Source organism: Manis javanica, chromosome 14, assembly GCF_040802235.1.
Source record: "Manis javanica isolate MJ-LG chromosome 14, MJ_LKY, whole genome shotgun sequence".
NCBI lineage: Eukaryota > Metazoa > Chordata > Mammalia > Pholidota > Manidae > Manis > Manis javanica.
Window position 1 is genome coordinate 20,405,702 of NC_133169.1, and position 25,854 is coordinate 20,431,555.

Below are 25,854 nucleotides of genomic sequence, written 5' to 3' on the forward strand. Positions count from 1 at the left end.
ATCAGAGAAATGCAAATCAAAACCACAGCAAGATTTTATCTCACACCAGTTAAAAGGGACACTATCTAAAAGACAAGAAATAAGAAATCACAAAAGTGTCGGCAAGGATGTGGAGGAAAGGCAACCCAACTACAGTGTTGGTGGGCATGTAAATTCATGCAGTCACTATGGAAAGCCGTATAGGCATTCCTTAAAAAACTAGAAATAGAAAAACATATGACCCAGTAATTCCAGCTTTTGGGTATAAACCTGGAGAAAACAAGATTGCTGATTCAAAAAGATATAAAATTCCTATGTTTATTGACACATTATTTACAACAACTGAGATATGGAAGCAACCAAATTTTCCATCAATAGATGAATGGATAAAAAAGATGTGGTACATATACACAATGGAATATTATTCAGTCATAAAGAAGAAATAAATTTTGCCATTTTCAACATGGGTGGGCATAGAGGGTGTTATGCTAAGATAAATAAGCCAGACAGAAATATACACATACCACATGATTTCACTTATGTGTTTATGTGGAATCTGGAAAAAAAAAACATAACAAATGAACAAAACAAAAATAGACTCACAAGACTGAGAAGGGCCTGATGGTTACCATGGAGGAGGAGTTAAGGGGATGAAGAAGGTGAAGGGAATAAAGAGGCACAAAATCTCAATTATAATATAAATTAGTCACGGGGTTGAAAGTACGGCAGAGAGAGTATAGTCAATAGTTCCGTAACATCATTCTATGTTGAAAGGAACTACCCGAGATATGGTGAGTATTTAATAATGTAGCTAACTATTGAATCACTATGCTGGGTACTTGAAATGAATATAATATTGCATGTCAACTATATTTCAATAAAATATAATAGTAACAGAAAAGCCAATTAATTGACTATGTATCAAGAAAGATAATTTATAGAGAAAAGGGAACAGAGTAAACTATGGGTTCATATATCCTACTGATTGTTGTTTAACCTATGGATTCTATTATCCTACCTTTCAAAGATTAATCCTACCAGGTGTTAAGTCCCTGGCCCTTTTAGAATGTGCATGTACAGCCTCTGAAGATGGACCTGGTGCCCCTTGCCTAGGTGTTAACAGTAAAGCCCCAGGTGGAAAGAAAGATGTGTTGGGCATGTATGGGAAGGTTTATTGTCCTTACCACTTGTACATTATTCTTTTGCCACCTTGGTAAGCAACACAGGCCTAGGATTTATAATGTGTATCCATTATAACCACAAGCACCCTTTAAAACTGGGCATAAAAATTGTTATGTCTTCCTTCCCCAATTAATTGTCCAGATTTCTATATTATTCACTAGAACATTTTTTTTAATTGGGGCATTTAAATAATTTTTAAATCTCAAAATTTTTGTGTTGTCATCCTAAGTTTATATCAAATCAAAATATTTTTTGAATTTAAATTTTTTATGTTTTTGGCACTTTTTATAGAAACAAAGTGTGTATCATCAGTGGTTCTTTGTATAAATATCTTGTAATTAAAAATAGATTTAAGTTCGATTATTTTAATATGTAATGGTCTTAAAATATAATCTGGAAAACCTCAAAATCAGGGAAATTATGCAGAAGAAAACTGTACAAAGGGTTAGTCTAAATATTATTTAAGATTATATTATTTACCTAAATTTCTGAAATTAACCCCCATGAAAATAATGAAAATAATAATTATTTTTTAATTAGTATGTCCATTGTGACAGATATGAACTAATAAAATAGTGCTAAAATAGAAGCTCCCTCTTATTCCTTTTATTGACCTGACATATTTAATAGGTGATGGGAACCAATTCCATTTTTATGTCTCCATTAAATAACTTGTTATTTGCTATATTTAATTTTGTTGTTAGTCTTTTGAGGTAATAAAGATCATTGGTCAGGATATAACTAGGACCTTAGATAGGACTGAGATTTCAAGGTTTTGCTCTGCCTACAAACATATGCACACACAGTATCTCTCTTGTTTCTGTTCTTCTAATTTAACCTCTTAAATTCTGAACCATTAAAGAAATACTTATCAAATGCTTATGATGTTCATGACAAAAAATAAATAAGCTACCACCAATGAATTCAAATAGTTAACCAACTATTAGTAAAACACATTAAAAGAAAGCACATATGAATAAATATATAAAAATATCACAATTGAAATGGCAGGAATTTCTACAATGCAAGGATTTAACTCACACTTGAGATGCAGCTAATGAAGTGTCTTGGACTATTCAGGAATTTATAGAAGAATAAACATGAATTTGTTTTTGAAAGTTGAGTAGGACTTTACAAAGCAGAAAACTAGGGCCTATCCAATTACGGAAGACAGAAACAACAACTTTATTCAGGGGCATTCAATCTGTTTTATGTTGTTGAAAAGAAAACTTGCTTAGTTTTTCTTAAAATTCTCATATTGTTTAAATATTAGCTTCAATTAATCTCTGCAAATTAGTTGCCATTATGATACTATTAAAAATGTGAATCACAGATATGACTAGAAAGCTGCAGGTGTAGGAGAATCTGCAGTAATAGTTTGAATAAAAATAGCCTACATTTCACACATGCATGCAATATTTAATTCCCCTTTTCAACTCTTTTCTTAAATATTAATGTTATCCAAATACATTAAAATATTTTAATCTGCAAAATTTCTAAAAATACCAGTAATTATTGACATATATTTCTATTTGTTATTTCATTACACAAATGATTTCAAGTGATCCTCAGTAAGCCACAAAATCATGAACAGTACAGTCAAAGCTTCTTTGCAATATCTGATCTTTTCATCCCTCTTTATTCTTTTATTCATTATATTCTTTTATTCATTCCTTTATTCTTATTCCTTTATTCATTACACCTGTGCTTTAAGCTAATTTTAAAAAATATTAAACTTTTATATTTTGTCAAGTTTTCAATCAACTTTCACTTCAGTCCCACCCAAGAGGGCCCTAACAATTCATGACTGTAATCACTCTCTCGTTGTTACTCTCAGAGGACTTGCTCCCTTATGCTTCTAGAGAACTGACCTACCTCCCATCAGCCAGGGAGAATTTCTGTCTTCTTCCCTTTCAGTTCCAGGAAAGATGCTGAGCACTTCTGAGAACTAACCTGAAGGGCACAACTAGTGCCACCCCAAATGTAAACTCCAGTTCATAATGAACCCTGTATCCTTTGCTCTACATTACTAATCCTAAAGAACAAGACACTTTGATATTCTAATATAGGATTTTAAGAAGAGTATGAGATTTCAAGTCAGAGGCTGTGCAATCGAAACTCATCTCCTTTATTCAACAGAGGTGTATCTGTGGGCCAAAGTCTTCACTTGGAATGAACAATAAAGTAATATTGGGATTTGGATTAAATAACAAAGCATAGGTTGTTTTTAACGTCCAATTATATTATCTGATATTATTAATTTTTTTCCATAGTGGCTACTTTTCACTCTTCAAAGGTGCTTTACTCCCTTAATTCCATATATACTCTTGTCACTTGAACACACCAAACATTTCAAAGAGAAAATATGTATCACAAGGGGACTCTGAGCATTCTTCCCTTTGTATACATGACCTGTATCCATCCTTTTTTCTATCTAAATGATGAATACTTGTGATTCTCACCAACCTCATCATTGGTGCCTTACATCCCATGCCAAATCTGTCTTTGGGGATCTGCTCTGTTACATTACTGCTACTCTTTCTGAGTGGGCGATGGGGTGAGAGTGGCATGGTATTTCAGCATCTTTTAAATTTGATCATCTTTAAAAGGTCATGCTTTTTAAAGTTAACAATTCCAAATACCTCACTCAAGGCTGTATCTTACTGGCTGTCCTCTTCCTTAGCACACTCCCCACATCCCTTTTCTTCATTCTCCTTCACTCCTGTGTTCTGCCTTCTCTTCTTCCTACATTACAACTACTTAAACCAAATAACACAGGTGATTCGTAAGCTGCCAAATATGATGGCATTTTTAAATGCCTCCTTCTACTTAAATTCCCCTCTCATTTCAATATATTAAACTACACATGTCTTATTCTATTTTTATTATTGATACATACCTGATATACAATCTTGTATGGGTTTCTAGGATACAGAACAGTGATTCAACAGTTCCCCATGTTATTAAATCCTCATCCTAACTAGCGCAGTTACTATCTGCCAACATAGAAATACGTTACAGAATCACTAACTATATCCTCCGTGCTCTACTACCATACTTGTGACCAGCTTATATTATGATTGAGGATTTTGTGACCCATTTATCACCCTCACCTTCCCCACTCACTCATCCCAACCCACCCACATGGCAATGACTAGGCACTTCTAAGTGTCTATGAGTCTAGGGCTATTTTGTTTATCTTTTGTTTTCTTTTTAGATTCTACAAGTAAATGAAATCATATGGTATTTGTCTTTTTCCACCTGGTTTATTTCACTTAGCATAATACCCTCTAGGTACATCCATGTTTTTGCACATGTCACAAATTCTTTTCTTTTTTATTGCTGAATAATATTCCATAATGTATATGTACCATTTCTTTATCCATTCATCTATTGTGGATGTTTTGATTGCCATCATATCTTGGTTTATGTAAATAATGTGGAAATTAACATATGGGTGCATATATGTTTTCAAATCAGGGATTTTCTTTTCTTTATGTAAATTTCTAGAAGTGGAATTACTGGGTTGAATGATATTTCTATTTTTAGTTTTTTGAGGACCCTCCATACTGCTTTCTATAATGGCTGCACCAATTTACATTCCCAACAATAATATAGGAGGGGATCCCTTCTTTCCACATCCTTGCAAACACTTGTTATTTTTTTTTCTTTTGGATAGTGTCCATTCTAATTGGTGTGAGGTGATAGATCCTTCTGGATTTGATTTGCATTTCCCTGATGATTAATGATGTGGAACATCTTTTCATGTGCCTGTTGGCCATCTGTAGTTCTTCTTTGGAAAAATGTTTTTTCAGGTCCTCTGCCCATTTTAAAATTAGGCTATTAGTGTTTTTTGGTGTTGAGTCATATAAGTTCTTTATACATATATTTTGGATATTAACCCCTTATCAGATAAATCATTTATGAATATATTCTCTCATGGCATTTTTCAATGAGCATGAGCAAGTAATTCTGAAATTCATATGGAGCTACTAAAGACCTTGAATAGCCAAATCAATCCTAAGAAAGAAAAACAAAGCTGGGGGTAGTATGTTCCCTAACTTCAAGCTATACTAAAAAGTTACAATAATCAAAAGAGTATGGTACTGGCATAAGAACAGACCCATAGATCAGTGAAACAGAATAGACAGCCCAGTTACAAACCAAGGCATATATTGCCAATTAGTATATAATAAAGTAGCCATGAATATACAAATGGAAAAAAGACAATATCTTCAACAACTAGTGTTGGGAAAAATGAACAGCTACATGCAAGAAAATGAAGCTGGTTACTGTCTAACTCTATACAGAAAAGCTAACTCCAAATGGATTAAAGATGACCTAAATGTCAGACATGAAGCCATAAAACTCTTAGAAGAAAACATAAGCAATAATCTCTGGACCATAAGGATGAGCACTTATTTCTGGACATAGCTCCTCAGGCAAGGGAAACAAAATAAAAAATGAGCAGTGGCACAACAAGCTACAAATCTTTCATACAGCAAAGGGCACCATCGGCAGAGCATAAAGGTGTCTCATTCTTTAGAGAAACCATGGATCTCCACTAAGAGCAGATTTTTTAAGATGCATTGTTAATTTTGGCTCTGTCATTACTTAACTCACTGAACATAAATAAGAGCCAACTGCATAAGTTAAAAAAGGATTATTTTAAGGATTGTAATACCAGTGTCAATTAAAGCTAAGAAAATAAACATAGAAAATTGATATTATTACTATTTATAGTGATGATTCTTGAGAGTATAAAAACTTAAATTATGTTCCAGTTATACTAAAAAGTAATATGTGTGATGCACTTTAAGGAAAAAGTTCATTTTTAAGATTAGTACATAGTTTGGAAATGTAATCATTATCTCTCACCATCCTTGAAAACACTTCCTCCTTCATATTCTAGACAATAACTTTATTTGATTTCCTCTTTTAGTTCTGACCCTTCTTTGAGTCTTTGTCTTAGAAACCACTTTATTCTACCCTTATGTCAGAAAAGCATAAAACCTAAATGTGATTTATTCCTACCAGGAGGTTTAAATATTTTAACAGTAAGGTATTGACAAAGGGCCATGTGGTGAAATACATGCCAGGAAGTTGCTCTGGCTGGGAAAGGAGGGAGGAAACTAATAAGGAATGGGCTGTGACTATTTGGGAAAAGAGAGAAGTTTTAAACCAGCCAATAAAATTAAGACCAATGTAAGGGAAATCCTAATATAGATATAACTTGCTTAGGTGACATCTAGTAAAGAATGTAAACCCTGTAGTACTCAACCAATGAGGAACCAGGGGAATGACTCACATGCTAGGGAATAAATTATTGCTCCAATTGCCCCAGGTGTGCCTGCTTACCAGATACCCAATCTTGCAAGACCACAGTTGAAGACTTGCTCTGCTGTTTCCCTTGTCTCCATGTCCACTTACTGAGTTTGGAGCAGTGAGTGCATTTCTCACACCTTATTATGTCTAGCCTTCAGAAGCTTATATATATTTAATGCACATTTTAGTAGCCTACAAAGCTGTCTTAAATCAGTATGCAGAAACTAAAGAGTTTCCTCTTAACACCATGTCCCTTGAATATACTTAGCTCATTCCTGTCTCAAGACTTTCTCAGTTCACCCTTGCTTTTACAGTTGGAATTCTCTTACCTCTATGGTGTTTTCATTCAAAACATTCCTTTCCCTTCTGTATCAGGCCTATCCTTACAGGACTTTAACCTCATGCTTTTCACTGTGGGAGGTTCTTCCCACCTTATTCATATTAGTAGAGACAAAGTTACTTTCTTTAGAAATGAATTGATATGCCAAATCTGAGCATATTTTGTAAGAAACATTATATGGCTCTCTTATTTTCTTCCACTGACATGAGACTGGTTTCTTCCAGTTGGAAACTACTTTTTCATCCTCATTTCTAGAAAGAAGCAACATGAAATTTAATCCCTAAAATCATACCTGGCCAAAGTATAAGTATGTGTAATTATTTGCTTATTTATTGACAAACCATTTGTTCTTCTACATATAGTCCTTATTTCATGATTATCACCACTATATACTAAATTACCCAAGCCTGAAGTGTAGAAATCGTCTTTTACTTCTCTGTTATTTACTTATTGTAAGGTAAATGAAACCAGACCAGGCAAGTGGCAACAAAGGAGACAAAAATTTTTTTTTAATATTATAGTCCCAGGAGAGGTTCACTGGTCCGCTCATGGGGCCAGGGAAGTCGCCCCAGTAGGAGGGGTGACAGGCTTATCAAGGGCGCTGGGAGAGCTCTGAGGGAGTGATCACCGATGATTGGTCATGCCGGGTATCTGGGGAAAGAGTACTGTGATGCATGTTTTAGGTGGGATCTGCGGCTAGGGACCTCCCGTTGAATCATTTGAATGACATTCACTGTTCTCTTCCTTACTTGGCTCAAGTTGGATTCTTCCAGTGAAACCCTTTCCTTCCTCCAGTACCTCTGATCTTACACTTATGTGCCAATTAACATTGTTAATAAGGGACAAGGTTAAGAACATAGATTCTGGAGTTAACTACTTAGGTTCAAGTCACAGTTTTGCCATTAGCTCCACGACTTTGGGAAACTTACCTAATTTCCTTCAATATCTGCACCTTAAAATAGTACACAAATGTTTGCCATTTTCAAAATTAACTGTATCTCTGATTTCATTCTTATATATCCACTTCTCTGTCATCATCATTCTCACCTTGTCAGGTTACCATCATTTCCATTTTAAATAATAAATTGTTTTCTAACAGAAACACTCAGCAACCTTATTGGTCTTTCTCAATATATTATCTCACTGTAACTAGAATAATCTATCTAAAATAGGATACTGATTATATTACTCTTTTCCTAAAATTATCTGAGAAGAGTGTACCAAATCATTGTCATATAAAGCCCTGTATGAATTTATATTGCTTTTTTGTAGAGGATTTTCTCTCAGCATACAGTTTGTGATTTGGTCAAATACAGAGTAAGGCCAGGATGTGAATCTAGGACTTCTGAACCAGAGCCAGTACTTTTCACCAGTTTGCCTCGATTTATTAACTCTTAAGTGACTTTAATGCCTTCATAATCTCCTTTTCTAATAGACATAAAGATGGTGTACTATTCAATAGTAAATTTAACATTTTTGCCAATCATGTATTCCTTTTTTCCCCTGCAATAAATGAAATAATTACTTAAAGTAAATTATTCATAATAATACTTAATACTAACTACAGTAATCCATGTAGACCTGAAGAATCAAAAATGCCCTTAAATTAAACTACAATGTGCCCTAGGAAATATGTCATGTCTTTGTATGTTTTATATTTGATTTCAGAGATTTTGTTTGCTTTTTTATTTTTGTACCATCATGAGGCTTTGTCTGTATGCCTTTTCAAAACATTTTCTCCCTATCTGTAAAGGAATTAATTATTTAATCTTATTGAAATGAAGGTGGAATAAGTAAATAAATTGATTATTTGAAATAAGCTTGATGTGATTAAGTTGGATCTTAGTCTAATAATGTTTTAAATTAACTTTTAGAAGACTTTTTTTAATGAATTTGAGAATATTATCTGAAAACATCATTTTCAGTTTCCATTGGAATACACCATGAAATTTTTAAAGGAGAAATAAACCATAAAATATTATTGGTACTTAATTTGAAATTGCTTTTATTCTACTGTAATTCACATAGCTTCTACTTTTTCAAACAATAGATGGAAAAAGAATGCTTGTATGTTATTTATAATTGAAATTGAGGTGGATTTCCCTCCTGCTGTTCACTGTCAGCATCTTATCCAAAAGCAGTGGGAAGAAATCTGCTTTCTACTAATATTCAATTTGTGAACAGTCATATCTTTATTTCAGCAGGAAACTCACTCTATGAACTACAGAAACAGATGCATAACACCAGGCAAAATAGATTTACTCATTTTAAGATGCTGTGAGAAGCTGGCATTTTATTAGTTAAGCACATCATCTTCACTTCAATATAAAAATGCATATCGTCACACAAAGTTGTTCTGCAAATTTTAGTAAACAAATTGTATTAGATTTGAAAACTGATAATAACTGAGTGAGCTTAAAGTTAGACACAGAAAAATTTTTTAAACACAACTGAAAAAAATGTGATCTTAGGAGGAAATCACAAGTGATATATAAATGATATTATGCTATCTATTTTGTTTCTTCATGGGGTAATTCAATATTAGAATTTGTGGAAGTATTGAAGTTAAACATGCTAATTATCTTGGTTCTAACATTAATCATACAAAAATTCTAAGTTCTATAGAATGGTTTGAGCAGTAAGTAGTAGTATTTTCATAAACTGTGATATTCCTGATCACAAAAAATGGGCGTTTCCATGTATGTCTTTTGCTATTTTATATATATCTGTTCTACTTTTTATTGGTGTCTTCTGCTTTTAGAAGCTACTTATATGGAAAGAGAGCTTGGCTAGGAAATAAGGAAATTCTGAAGTCTAAACCTGTATTTGTCACTGACTCACTCTTGTGGATATTATTTTGCTCATATTTTGAATGAATTGTTCAGGCACTAATACCTATGATACTTCCCAAGTGCAGTCATTAATGAATGCTCTGAGATGGTACTACATGTTTTACTTTTTCATAGAATAGTCACTGACTTTTCAAATAAAATGTAAAATTTCTCCAAACCTTTCTTTACATGAAAAATTGTAGAAATCAATTGTCTTCTAGTATCAAGAATAAGTTATTCAAAGTTTATAGTATTTCAACTACAGGTTGAAATTTAAATTTAAGTCATCCTAGAAATATTTTATTTCAGTCCAAGAATACGTAAGCCTATGCCGATTTTAATGAATAAATTTATACTATACAAATTTTCTTCCTTTTTTTTCCCCATACAATGTAAGTGATGCAATACATGGGTAGTCACACTTCTTAGTTTTCTCCATGCTAATTGTTTCTGCCTACTCCATTTTAATAGATTTGTAAGCAAATTCTGGAGAATATTTCTAATCATATTAGTTGGCCATAAAATGAAATTTTAATTAACATTCAATGAATGACTTCAGTGAAACTCATTTAAAAGAATGTTGCAAGTGATGCAAACTTGAACACAGTATGGGAATTTAAACATTTTGTACCAAGAGTGAAGTAAAGTAAGCTGGGATTCTTTACTTAACACTGGTTACTTTGGGGAGCACTGATCTTGATTCATTCTGATATCCTCTCTCCTGCCAGCAATGCTTAGCAATTTCTGCCAGTTTTTCATGAGATCTATTCAGGTTTAGTGATTAGAAATTAAACAAAGTTAGAACAAAAAATCAACAGGGGTACCAAAATTCTCAATCATGTCAGTCATGGGGATGGAAGTGCAGCATGGGGAATATAGTCATTGATTCTGTAACATCTTTCTATGTTGACACATAGTAACTACACTAGTGGGGGTGAGGATTTAATAATAGGGGTAATTGTTGACCATTGCATTATATACTTGAAACCAATATAAGACTGTATATCAACTATAGTTCAAGATTAATAAAATCAGAGGCAGAAAATACATGTTTTTCCTAGTATTTGCATTAATTTAATGATATTTATGAAATCAGAAAGATGTGAAGTAAGAATGAGAGGTTGAAACTGAAGTAAGAGGAAGCTCTGGGAATTGTTATTTTTGTATATATTTAAACTTTTATATGAGTCTGCCTTACATTTTTCCAGAAATGTCTTTTATTTAAAATGCACTGTGATTATGCATATAATGTTATGTTTTCTCATGACATCACAAATGAGTAAAAGTTATTCTTAACACAAGTATATATTTTTCAAAACACTAAGTATAATATTCATTTTGACCTCAGATAGTAATGCATGTAAGCTGAAGAAACAACTCAAAGCCTAGACTTCATTTTACTCTCACTGGAATATTACAGACATACTCTAGTCTTCTGTTTTTTTTATGACAGATAAACAGATAAGATCATTTGATCATTACTGAAATGTTTCCTAAGAGGAAATAACACAACAAAGAGATTGCCATGATGTAAGAACCAAAGAAAGTTCTAGAAAATATAGTTTTAGGTTCCTTACATACAAAAGTAATTTAAAAATTCTAAATAAAATACTAGTATATCAAATCCAAAAGTTATATTTTATATGTAGTTATATAGATATATATGTGAGCCATACTTTCACACAGTTTGTCTCGAGTATGCAATACAATTTTTATACACAATATTATAATTAAATGGCATGCAAATAAAGGTATAGATAATTGAATCAGTTATTTATCACTGCTGAAATAGATTATGATAATACAGGAAATGAAAGGTGACTTAAGAAATAATCCTATATGTATATGTAAATTTGATATGTAAGAGTGGTGCCATTCAAAACGATGGGGAAAAGAAGAAATATTCAAGCTATACATAAAATCATTTATTCCCTTCATATGCTAAATAAAAATATCAGTTGACCTAAAGACCAGAACATACAATTAACCCATTAACAAAACAGAAAAAATTTAAATACTAAATAAAACTATAGATGGAAGTGCTTAAAACTTTGTGGTGTGAAAAGTCCTTTTAATAACATGGAAAAATGAAAGCAATAAAGGAAATATTAAATATTTTTTTACCTTTTAAAGATAAGTTTATGTGACAATAAAAGCCCTTAAAATAAGCAAGTGATAATCTGAGAGGACAGTTAAGAGGGGAGATCATAACAGATTCTCAAGTCACCAAGAATTACTATGAGAACAGAATACCCCAGTGTTTAAAATCTCCAAGAAATGAAAGAGTATGATTCAGTGGATTGTACATGAAGACAAGAAGGTAGACAGGGCATTAGCATCTAAAAGTCCTAGAGCTAAACTGAGAGCTAAACTGAGGATACAGAAGGCGAAGCAAGGGGGAGGGAGCATATTTATACCATGTCTAGTAATGTGAGGCTAAACAGCCCGGAGAGCACGCGCCGACCCCCTCCGAGGGCCACAGCAGGCTCTGCAGACTACGCAGTGATGTACCAGATTTAAACTAGGGTAATGCCTGAAGAAAAATGAAGTCTATAATGGAATGTGTTTCTTAAATCTATAGGAGTATTGTATAATTTTTATAAAATAAAATCCATTTAATTTGTAAAATTGGGTCTAAGGATTTTTTCTAAATATCTGATGTTTTCAATATATGTGCACATGTATAGAATATACACACACATATCATTCATATATGTGTATTTAAACATGTATTAAAATCCATCATCCCTTACATTAATTCATACATCTACTTACTATGTTCCCAGTACTGGGTCTGTAAATATGGGAAGAGGGTAAAAATTAATAATAAATAACTTTAAATCATAAGTTATTGGAAGAAGCTTAAAATTCATTAGTAGTCCAAGTAAATAAACAATACGATTTTCCCGACACTGAATAATCACAGCCTTGTTAGAGGAGTACACATGTAAACAAATACGTGATTAATGTGAATATCTGAAACACTGTAAAGCTAAGGGAAATATTATTATCCTATTTAAGCTGAGATAAGGGAGTTCATAGAGAAGAAGAAAAAATTTAATTCATATATCTAAGGTTATTGAGGAGATGTGCCATAAAAAAAAAACAGGGTATTATGGAATCATAAACATAGGACCAAGATACTGGCCAAGTTCTTGTTCATAGGAAAGGAGATAATGGCAGGTAGGACTAAAACTTTAGGGTCATCAAGATAAGAGATGCTGAAATAGTTAATTTTCAAAAATCCCCATTTCATCCTTAAAAAACAAACTGTAGAATATTTAGAATTTTGGAAAGTTAACTTAATAATTTGAAGACTCAGGTGACTATAAATTATATCTAATAGCTGTCTAGGAATTAGTGAGTGATGAAATTGGATATTATTACACAGGACAACTAAATCAGTATCCATATACTTCCTTCTACGGGATAACTTGATATATAGCAAATATAACCAGGAGCCAGCAAAATAATCTGGACTCTAAATGATGGAACATACTCAGGAGACAAAGCAGGACATGAGAGTGATATGTGATTGAACGTCTGCATGAGGATCAAATTTTAAGGTTAGTATGATGCAGAAAACAATGTCAAAAAGTAAGACACTAATAATATATCAAAATATGGATATATGTTCAATACATATGAATATTCACATATGAACGATGAATATATCTGTATACTTAAAGCTAGGGCAGTATTTTAATTTAAAAAATCTTGTAAAAATTATGGCTATTAAATCACTTTACATGAACACTGTATTTTAGCATTACACAGTCATTTCATGTAAAATATGCATTGCCAGTAGACTAACCAAGATTTTAATTACTGTCTTTTATTATGTTGAACTTAGCCAAATTTAACTAATAATAGTAATGCCAATCAAAGTGAAATCATGCTCTACAAAGTGCACAGAAGCATGACATATAATTGATTTGCCAGAGGTAAAAATTCAAGGAAGTTTGGCACAATTGTAAGGTTTATGTGCAATCTTTTTGTATTCCCATACAACTGATAGACATTAAGAATCTAATTTTTATTTTCCTCTTTGGTACTTCACTGATGTGAACAAGTTATAAACTTTAGAAAAAGAAGTGAGCACCAGAAATTTAATCAATTCAAAATTTTTTTCACTGTACTCATTTCAGTGCCTATTTTCATCCTGATACAAGGATCCAGACAAGTTTCACATATTCCACTTTGTTTCTAGGAACATTAACTTATTTAATCTAGAAGAGTCTCACTACTTAAAAAAAAATGCGTTCATATGATATTGAATTTTTGAGGAGATTAAGCCAGTTTCTGTGGACTATTCCCCTTTTTGGATTTGTTTGGTTATTTGTAAAACCTTGATTAGATTAAGGTTAAACATCCCTGGTAAATTCCTGCATAGGTGAGATAACATGTTCCACATATTTCATCACTTTAGGCGTCAGGATAAACATAAAGTTATAGCTCCCACCATTATGTATGTTAGGATTGCTTACTTGATTAAAGTAGTCACTGCCAAATCCCTTGTAAGCATAGTCCTCCCAATGGCTGGTATTCTGTTAAGAATTTTGCTCACTAACTAAAGATGAGCTGTTTCCCACTAAAAATAAAGCATAAATGCTAATTCCTTGTCCTTTATATTAATTTTACTTAAATTTGTTGATGTTATCTTTGTATAAAAGACAAATTTCTTATGCTTGAAGAAAGAAATTGACTAAAAGTTTCTTTAAATGTTCTTGTTAGAGTATGTGGTGCATTGCATCATTCACAAATTCATGGAAAATTTTATGGTAATCTCTCCTGTGGTGACCACATGAAAAAGCAGTCCTATCACTTGAACCAGGTAATCCCCTCAAAAGCTCCCACAGCAGTGAAGTCAAAGAAGCCCTTTTAATCACCAGAATTGGAACCTGACACTAAGGTGATCCATTAGTCTCATGATAATATAAACATACAATCTTAAAGGTATTAGAAGGTTGTAGTTGTGATCACCAATGTGTAACCAGTTGTGTGCCTTTAAATAAGTCACATGAAAGTATTCTAGGGCTAATTTTATATTTGTGTATAGTAATGATGTTATTTATCTCACAGAGGTGCTGGTAAAAACATAATATATATGTGCAAGAGACTCACACTTCTACTGGCAATGTAAAGGAAAGCCACTGTGAATATGGTTTGGTAGTATCTACTAAAGCTAAATGTATGCATACCTTAGAGACCTGAAGTAAAACTCTAAGGTATACAGTCATTAGAAATGCATAGATATGCACAATAATATATGTATAAGGATATTCATAATAACACTATTCATGATAATCAGAAACTGGATATTAACCAAATACCTAGGAACAACAGAATGAATTAATAAATGATACTAATTAAATATTACATCATAACAAAAATGAGCTAGATACAGTTTTAACAAAAAGTCATAAATATATTAGAAAAAAGGTGTAAACAAAAGAATACATACTGTGTGAGCCCTTTTCTAAATTTTTAAAGCAGGAAAAATTCACCCATGTTGTTAAAATGTTTCCTTTAGGAAGGCAGTGACTAAAAGTAGAAACAAGACTTAGAGGGATGCTTAGGGTCCCTCTACCTCTTGGCAGAAAACTATTTAAAATCACATATCTGTTAACTAAAAATATTAAGCTCTACAAACATACTGTTTGTATTTATGATGTACTTGTGTAAAATGTTCAACATTATATTTAAAACACTAATAGTGTTTGACACCTAAAATATACTGGTAAATGTTTATTCCCTTCCCACTTTCTTATAAATAATGAAGCTGTGGGAATGAGAGAGAGACACTCTCTTTGGTCAAAGGTCCATCACCTTTTAGGAACACAATTATTTTCATCTTTCTTACTTTTGCACTTAAAGAACAGAGTGTAGTTTATTTATAAACTCTATTCCAGCAGGGTTGTTATGGATAAATCATGTGAATAATGTTAAAGTACAGCGCACTCACCTGGCAACTTAGAAAAGGAATTTCAAAGTCCAAGGGGAATTAGATAGCGGCCATTCTATTACCCACCAGAAATAAGATATCTGGCCTGAAACAGGTAGGTCTTGAAATTCTTTGTGCTGTTGTATTGTCAAATTTTAATAAATATGGTATGTCTGCAGATCTTTTACATTGAAATATAGTTGATACACAATTTTATATTAGTTTCAAGTGTACAACACAATGGGTCAATGATTACCCACGTTATTATATCCTCACCCCAAAGAATGCAGTTAGTATCTGTCAACATGGAAAGATGATTCAGAATCATTGGCTCTATTCTTCATGCTGCACTAGTATCCCTGTGACTAATTTATATTATGATTGAAGATTTTTATGTCCTTTTATCCCCCACACACTCCACTTCCACCTATCCTAGCCCCTCTGCCATGTTAACCACCAGTCAATTCTCATTGTCTCTGAGTCTACTGCTGTTTTCTTCATTTTTTTTATTTTGTTTAATTTCTAAATTCCACAAATAAGTGAAATCATATGGTATTTGACTTTCTCCATTTGGCTTATTTCATATACTGTAATATCTTTAGGTCCATCCAAGTTGTTGTAAATGATAGGATTTGTTTCTTTTTTATGGCTAAAAAAATTTCTATTGTGTATATGTACAACTTCTTTATCCATTCATGGATTGATGTACACTTTGGTTGCTTCAATAACTTGGCTATTGTAAATAATGTGGAAATAAACAAAGGAATGCATATATCTTTAAATTTGTTTTCTTTGGGTAAATTCCTAGAAGTGGACTTAGTGGGTCATATGGTATTTCTATTTTTAGCTGCTTGAGGAACCTCCATATTGTTTTCCATATTGGCTAGACCAATTTAAATTCCCACCAAAAGTGTGGCAATGTTGTCTTTTCTCCCTATCCTTGTCAACACTTATTATTTCTTATCTTTTGGACAGTGGCCATTTTGATTGGTATTAGGTGATATATTATTGTGATTTTGATTTGCATTTCCCTGATTAGTGATGTGGAGCATTTTTAATATGCCTGTTAGCCATCTATATTTATTCTTTGGAAAAATGTCTTGTCAGGCCCTCTGCTCATTTTTTAGTCTGGTTATTCAATTTTTTGGTGTTCAGTTATATGAGTTGTTTATATGTTTTAGATGTTAATCCCTAATGGATAAATCATTTACAAATATAGTATCCTAAACTGTAGGCTGCCTTTTTGTTCTGTTGATGGTGTTCTTTGCTGTACAGAGTAATTTTACTTTGATGTAGTCCCAATTGTTCATTTATGATTTTGTGTCCCTTGCCCAAGGAGATGTGTCCAGGAAAAAAGCTGCTGATGCTTACATTCAAGAGATTTTTGCCTATGTTTTCTTTTGAGAGTTTTATGGATTCATGTCTTACATTTAGATTTTTAACACATTTCAAATTTACATTTATGTATGGAGATAGAGAGCAATTCAGATTCATAATCTTGCATTTATTGTCCATTTTTCCCAACAGCATTTTATTTAAAAGACTGTCTTTTCTCCATTGTATATTAATGGCTTCTTTATCATATATTAATTGACCATATTATGCCTTGGTTTACAACTGGGCTGTCTATTCTGTTCCATGGATCTATGGGTCTGTTCTTGTGCCATACTGTTTTGAATACCATAGCTTTGTAGGTTAGATTGAAATCAAGGAGCATAATACTTCTAGCTTTGTTCTTCTTTTTCTAGATTGCTTTAGTTATTCAATTTTCTGTTGTTCCATATGACTTTTAGGATTATTTGCTCTAGTTCATTGAAAAATGCTGTTGGTATTTTGGTAGGAATTGCATCGAATCTGTAAATTGCTTTGGTCAGGATGGTCATTCTGACAATATTCATTTTTATTATATATGAGTATAGATTTCTGTTTATTTGTGTCATCTTTAATTTATCTCATGAAGGTCTTATATTATTCATACTATAGTTCTTTCACCTCCTCGGCCAGGTTTGTTCCTAGGCATTTTATTCTTTTCAATGCAATTGTTCATTATTTCTCTTTCTGCTAGTTTGCTGTTAGTATATAGGGACACAACTGATTTCTATGTATTAATTTTGTATCCTGCAACTCTGCTGAATCCAGTTACTAGTTCTAATAATTTTTTAGTGAAATCTTTAGCATTTTCTACATGTAGTATCATTTCACTTGCAAATAGTGACAGTTTAACTTTATTGCCAATTCAGTTTTGTTATGGCTAATTGGTCTCTTCAGACTTTCTGTTTCTTCCTTTAGTATATCCTGGAAGGTTGCACTTTTCTAGGAATTTGACCATTTACTCTAGGTTGTCAGATTTACTGCAATATAATTTTTCATAGAATTCTTTAATAATTCTTTGTACTTCCATGGTGTCAATTCTAATTATTACTTTTTCATTTCTGATTTTATTTTTGAGCACAATATTTTTTTTCTTGATAAGTCTGGTAAGAGGTTTGTTTATTTTATTTTCTGAAAGTACCAACTCTTGGTTTCATTGACTTTTCTGTTGCTTTATTCTTCTCTATTTAATTTATTCATGCTCAGATCTTTATTATGTCCCTTCTTCTACTAACTTAGGATTTAATGTGTTCTTTTTCTAGATTCTTTAGTTTTGAATTTAGACTGTGTGTTGAAGTGCCTATTATGATTGAGTTTCAGTCTATTCCTTCCTTTAGTTGTGTTAGTAATTGTTTTACATATTTAGGTGCTTCTTTATTGGGTGCACAGATATTTATAATTGCTGTATCTTCTTGTTGAACTGAACCCTTTATCATTATGTAATGTCACTCTTTGACTCTTGTTCCTTTCTTTGTTTTGAAGTCTATTTTGTCTGATACAAATATTACTGTTCCTACTTTTCCTCCTTAGTATTTGCCTGAAATATCTTTTTCTATCCCTCCACCTTCAGTCTTTGTAAGTCTTTAGGTCTGAAATGAGTCTCCTGTGGGCCTCATGTAGATGGGTCTTGTTTCTTTATCCATTCTGCTACCCTATGTTTTTCAATTGGTACATTCAGTCCACTTACATTTAAGGTAGTTATTGATTGGTATGTACTTATTCCCATTTTATTAATTGTTTTCTGCTTGTTTTAATAGTTCCTCTCTGATCCTTTCTTTTTCTCTTATACTATTCTCTTGTTATTTGATGGTTTTCTCTAGTGTTATGATTGGATTTCTTTTTTAAGTTTTTATGAATCTATTACAGGCTTTAGGCTTTTGGTTACCATAAGGTTCGTACATAGTTTCCAAAATATATAATAGTCCATATTTAGTTCACTGAATTTTGAACACAGCCTAAAAGTACTTCTTTTTTATACTTCTTCCTCCCAACACTTAATGTATTAGATGTCATAATCTACATTTTTGTGTATCCCTTTAATGATTTTATGTATAGTTGTTTTTACTACTTTTTTTCTTTTTTCTTTTGTTTTTAATTTCATACTTGTTTAGTTAGTAATTGGTCTACTACCTTTACTGTGGGTTTATTTTCACTGATTAAAAGTATTTAGGCTTAAGAACATTTCTATCTACAGAATTCCCTTTAACATATCATGTAAGGCTGGTTTAGCAGTGGTGAATTCTTTTGACTTTCATTTATCTGGGAAATATTTAATCTCTCCTTCAATTCTGAATGATCACCTTTCTGGGTAGAAGATTCTTGGCTGAAGATTCTCTATTTCACTTGGCCATCTTCCTGGTGTCTTATCTTGTGCTTTTGTTGGAACATAATTGTTTGCTTCCCCATTTGTCTAGGTTTCTGTATTAGATACCATTTGTATTAGATAGATACATTATACACCTTGTTTAGATAGTAATGTCTTGTAATGCCAGGGGGAAAATCCCAGGGCAAAATACCTCTAACACCAAAATCAGTCAAAGGGAGAAATAAAGTTATGAAACCCTTTTATTTCTTACAAACAGTCCTCTCCATCTCTCTCTTGATCCAGTTAAAGCAGAAAAAGAACTCCACCCAACCTCTCTGGTCCAGATAAACCCTTGTACATCCTTGTAATTAGCTATTGATTGACCACTCTCTCCACCTCTTTAAACACCTATTGATATGCAGATGTACTAAAGCCAGATGAGAGATTCTGGAAATATTGCAATTTTACTCACAGCCCACCCCTCCAGAAATCTCACCTCACAATCTACAAGTTCCTCATTTTCTGCAATGGCCCCTGTGTGAGAAAACTGGAGAATTGTAACCAGACTAATAATGTAAAACAGCAACAGTAATAAAACCATGATAATCCTCAAGCTGGAGGCTTCAGCCAGATTCAAAATCCTATGCAGATTAAGTTCATACCTCACCCATTCCACAGGCAAGGAGTAGCTGAATAGGTAGGGAGTTCAGAGCAATCATCATGCAGCAGCTGCAGCCAGGGGCACATAGACTGTAGAAGAATATAACATTATGCATGTTTTAATGACACCAGCATAGGCAAATCTTGTCCATCATGTAGGATGCATACAAGCCCGGTCTAGTATACCAGACTTTCACCCATCTCCCTTTGGGGGTTACTGATGCATCTCTATGCAGAGCTATGGGATGCACATGCACTGGCCACAGTGGTGAGACAAAACTCCCCGGTAAGATGCTTTTATCTTCTGTCCTTTTTAGTTACACTATTGTCATCTTTGGGGCCCACTTAGTAATAACCTATTGACATGGAGATGGCCACCTCTCTCCACCCCTTGAAACACCTATTGATATGCAGATGCACTAAAGCTGGGTGAGAGATTCTGGAAATATTACAATTTTACCCATATGGCTTTATGAATAAGGTGTCTTATGATGTCCAGAAATTCAAGACTCTTCTCTGCCTGGTTCTCCTTTGTGGGGGCTTTAGTTGCTGTTTGTGGGCTGTTGACATGACTGCCTTTCTGCCTTTCTGCCTCTCTACTGGCAGAGGCTAATCTCTGTCACCACAGACCCATTCTGATCCATGCAGTAGTGCTTCTGCTGGGAACATTGCAGGCAGAAACCCCTTCTACCTATGGGGCAGCAACGGTAGTACTGCTGGGCCTATAGGGTTGGTGGGGCAACTACACACATGAGCAAGGCATGGTGCTGGGCTGTTAGCAGGGAGGAAAGAGCTTTGGGGTTGTCTCTCACATGTGCCTCCTCATCTGGGCTGACACGGTGCTGGGGAAGCTGGGGATGCCTCCCTCTGCCTACCAGGTAGGAATGTATGACTGCAGCTAGGCAGACTGCATCACGCAGGAAAGGTACGTGGGTGCACAGACAAGTTCCTTGGGGCTGATCTACCAGTGAAAGAATGGAGCATTTCGGGCTTTCTGAGGAAGAGTTGAGGAAGCATTGTCCACTTGCCCTTTCCCCTGTGGAGAGAGCACTGTCCCCTCTGGCACCCTTCCTGCTGCTGTTAAATACTTCACACCGCTGCCTCTGTGTTGGGTCTCAGAGGGACCAAGGGAGTGCGCCTGTCTTCCCTAAGCAGCAGTGGTCTCAGCCTCCCAGAGGGCTCTCCCTGGTGTCGAGCACTAGGATTCCCCAAAGCCTAATGCAACATGGACTCATGTTCCCACAGAAGATCTCCAGGAGCAGGTGTGGAGAGTTCCCGGGTGCTTATTCTCCCCACGCCATTCCTCCCCCATCCACCTTGTGGGTTGGAATGGTGGAAGGGCTTGGTTACCAATGTACTGTGGCTCTACCGCTTTACCCATCTCTGTGGTCTACTCTTCCTCACCAGTTCTGGATGGTCTTTTCTGCAGCCTTCACATCATTTTCAGGGTTAGCTTTCTGTTGTAGTTGCTTCCTTGGTGTGTATGCTGGAGGGAGGTTCTGCATTGCCTTCCTGCTGTACCATCTTTTTTTTCTCAAGTCTGGTGTTTTCAGCTTTTAAAGATTTTAAAATGCAGTTGTCCACTTCAACATTGTGTGGTTACATTTCAAGAATGATATAAAAAAAAATGACCTGTGTATTTGAAATGAAATATGAAAATTTTATTTGTAGTGTGTTAACATACTTGCATAGAGAAATTTACATAATAATTACTTTTCTGAAAACTTCAAGTGTATATGTTCAATAACTGATTTCCTCAATGTACATACACATAAATAATGAAAATATTTGAATAAATATTTAGAATTTAGTAAACTTAAATTATGAAGTTATAATATCTTTTGTATAATATTCAAGATATGTTTCATCATTATTCCTAGAAATCAAAATGTTTTGATATTTTAATTACAGTAGAGTAGGTCTACAAAACACCAATTATTATTTTTTAAATAATGTTTTTCTTAACTTTGGTGATACAAATAAGCATTGCTGTTTCCATCACAGATGATTTATTATTCAACTGAACTAATTGTAAAAAACATTCGTAAGGGCTATTGACAAAATGCAATATTTTATTTTGTGTGAACATGTTATTTAATTTAGGTTTTTAAGTAATTAGTGATTATAGAAATGATAAGAAAACATATTGACAACTTAAAATATCCATTTCCACTATTTACATTAGAGAATAGGTATGGATATATAGTTTAATTACATAAATATATGTTATATAGATTATTACATTTAAAAATATTCAGTGCAACACAGAGAGTACAGGTATTTTTAATTACACATTTTGTAGGATACAAATTAATCAGTTTGGGGCAGGCTTACATTACATAACATTAAAAATGTGATCTCTTGGAATTATATATTTTGTTTTGCAAGGCATTTTTAAATTCAGTTTTAATTATAAATATTTAATATTGACTCAACTTTACACTGATCCCCATGATATTTAACTTATGATTTGGTAGTGCACATTATTTTATTCTGTTAAATGTCACATAATCTGATTTAATTGTGTATAGAAATTGGTCCCACTTGGCAATGAAAAGTAGATTTAGAAAAAATGTTAATTACTTCACAATTTCTTTTTTGCCATGTTTACCAATCACAGATGCTCAATTTTAAATATTCATCAGCATGAAGACCATGCATTATAAATGATTTCCACAAAAGACCAGATAAAATGTAAGTAGTAAAGTATTTAATGGTCATAATGAGAAATATTTAAAATACCCTTTAAACAAAGAGGATAAGATTTAGAGTAGGTTACTAAATTTAACTAAAAGATTATTTAGGCTTAATATTGATAGATTGTAATCCCTTATTGTTTGTTCTAATACTATAAATATAATTGAAGGGATTTAAAATACTATAATAATTGAAATTAGCATGATAAAAATAAAACATTCTATTATTCCACTGGCATGATGGCTCTACAAGTTATATTGATATATTTTCTCTAAAAGTCTCCTTGTATTTTTTCTAAAAGGTGATACTGTTTATCATTCATTTTTCCATTTAATGTGACTTAACCATATAAAAATTTTTACCTGTATTTTCCAAAGTATTTATTTTTAAATTCTGACAAAACTTACCCTTTTGTTTCCTTTGCTTTATCTCTCCCTCAGACAACACCTTCTATCAAAATCATGTAGAAGTTAGAACATCATATATCCAAAGTTGTCTCCTTATGTTGTTTTGTTTCCATACTACATACATGTATGATGTTTATTAGAATATTTCATTTGGACTATAGTGACGGAGTCTTATGTATGCTCCCTTCTCTTATTTTTTTATTTCCTAAAATCATTTCTCCCATAGCAATCAAAGTAGGCTTGTTAAAGTACCAAAAAAAAAAAAAAAAATCTCTTACAACCTTTTAAAGCCTCCCAATAAAGTAGTAAGCATTTGTCTTCCTAAAATGTTTCATTATAACAATTATTATCTCTATTGATATTAAATATTTGAAGGAATTACCCCAATTTTATAAAGCAGGGTTTACCTAACACTTGAATCTGAAAATGGGAGGTTGTCTCTTCCAGGCTTTCTTTCAGGCAAGGCTCTGCTAATCAGATGCGACTTCTCATGTGTTACCTTGGAAGCTGCATTACCATCTATGCACATTAGAATATAAACTATTACAGAAAGGACTTAATCTGGTTTGTTTACTCTTTAGTCCCCAGCATCTTGACCAGTTTCTGCCTCCTAATGAGACTATATCAATTGAGAGAATAAATATATGACTAAGGACATGTTCTCAACAGATAAAGTTTAATCCTAATTACAATAGTACATATTTTTAAAATGATATTAATATATAAAAACCCACCTGATTATTTTCATGTCTTTGAAGTGTGCCTATAAAATAGATTCCCTGGGAAATTATTTTCAGATATACACATAATCCATATTTTATTTATTAAAATTAAATTTATGAAGTACTTCCAGAAGCTTATTTAATTTGTTTAAATTTGTTTAAACAATTTGTTTCAACAATTACATTTGTTATTTTAAATTTCTTTTAATGATTACATTAGTCCTCTAGAAATATTGTTACAAAATAAAGATATTAAAAGAGATTGAGAAGATAGATGTATAAAGTTTTATACATCAATTTTTTAACAACAGTACACAGCCCATAAGCAACCATTAATGTGATGTATTACATTTATTTTTTTAGTTAATTAATTTTTATTTTTTATTGACCTATATGTATATATGTATAATTGTCATAAAACTTTATGATAGTTTCTGGTATGTAAGATAATGATTCAATATTTGTATATATTGCAAAATGATTACTACACCAAGTCTAGTTAACATCCCCTCACCATATGTAGCTACTCAAATTTTTTTTCTTATAAGGAAAACTTAAGATGCACTCTCTTAACAACTTGCAAATATGCAAACCAGAATCATTAATTATAGGCTTCATGCTGTACATTATATCCCATGACATTTATTTTATAACTGGAAGTTTGTAGCTTTTTACCCCCTTTACACAGTTTGCTAACATCCAAACCCTCACCTCCGGCAAACACTACTCTGTTCTGTGTGTTTATGAGCCTGTGTTTTTGTTTGTTTTTTTAAATCCCACATACAAGTGAGATACATTATTTGTCTTTTTCTCTCTGACTTATTTCAGTGCCCCCCAGTTTCCATCCATATTGTCACAAATGGCAAGATTTCATTCTTCTTATGGCTGAATTATATTCCACTGTGTGTGCATGTGTGTGTACGTATATATATATATATATATATATATATATCCCATATTCTAAATCCATTCATTTATTGATGGACACTTAGGATGTTTTCATAGTTTAGCTATTGTAAATAAAGCAACAATTTTTTGAATGATATTTAAACATATACCACTGGTATTTCATTTTGAATTTTCTCATTTAAAGTTATGAGCAAAGCTACCCTATTATTATCCATTTTTTGATATATATTTAATGATTGCACATATTTCATTTTTTTCTATTTTCAGCTAGTTCGTATTGCATTGTATTTAAAGCCATTATTGGAGAAGGGAAGTGGGGAGTTGTTCAATGGATATAGTTTCAGTTTTGCAAGATGGAGAGTTTATAGAGGTCTGCTTCACAATATGAATATAGCTAATACTACTGAATTATAGACTCTAAAAATAATTAAGATAATAAATTATGCTTTCATCACAATTTAAAAAATATTGTTTGATTTGTAAATAGTAACTTGCTGCATTTCTTAGTATACAGCGTATCCACGTCAGTAAGAAAAGCATGCATATAACAATAGAAGGAGATAAATAATTTAAATAGAAAATTGTAATACAATTAGCCAGTGAGGAAGAAATTCAAATGCATTATTAAAGCAGATATAAACATTTAAAATCTATCATATTTATCAGAGAAAATGGCAAAGATTTAAAAATACATAGAGATGTGTAAATGTAATGCTCCATTTATTGGTAGTGTTACATGGGAATAATCAGTCTCTCATCCCTTTTTTTATAATATTTAAATTTTCTTGCTTTTTATTTACAAATTGTATAATTAGACTCAAATTTAATCTCTCTGCAATTCAGGTAAATTACAAGATAAAGCCACATATTTTGTTTTATTTTTCTCATAATAATTGGAAAAGGGTCTATGGAATCATAAAACGGAAAAATCCCATTTAGTGAAGTGTTGAAACAAGAACTGAGAAAATTAGTAACTAAGAAAAGAGAGCTTTTGTTGCAGTAAGAATTACATATGTAAATTTATAATAAAATTGAGAATATGATTACTTTATGTATATGTCTATTTGTTTGATTGGTTGCAACATTCATGGACTTTCTTAAAGTTCATGAACAAGTGAGAAAAAAAAATGGTCTATCATTATAGGGTTAATAACTCCTTCACATGCTTTTTTTCCTGTCTTC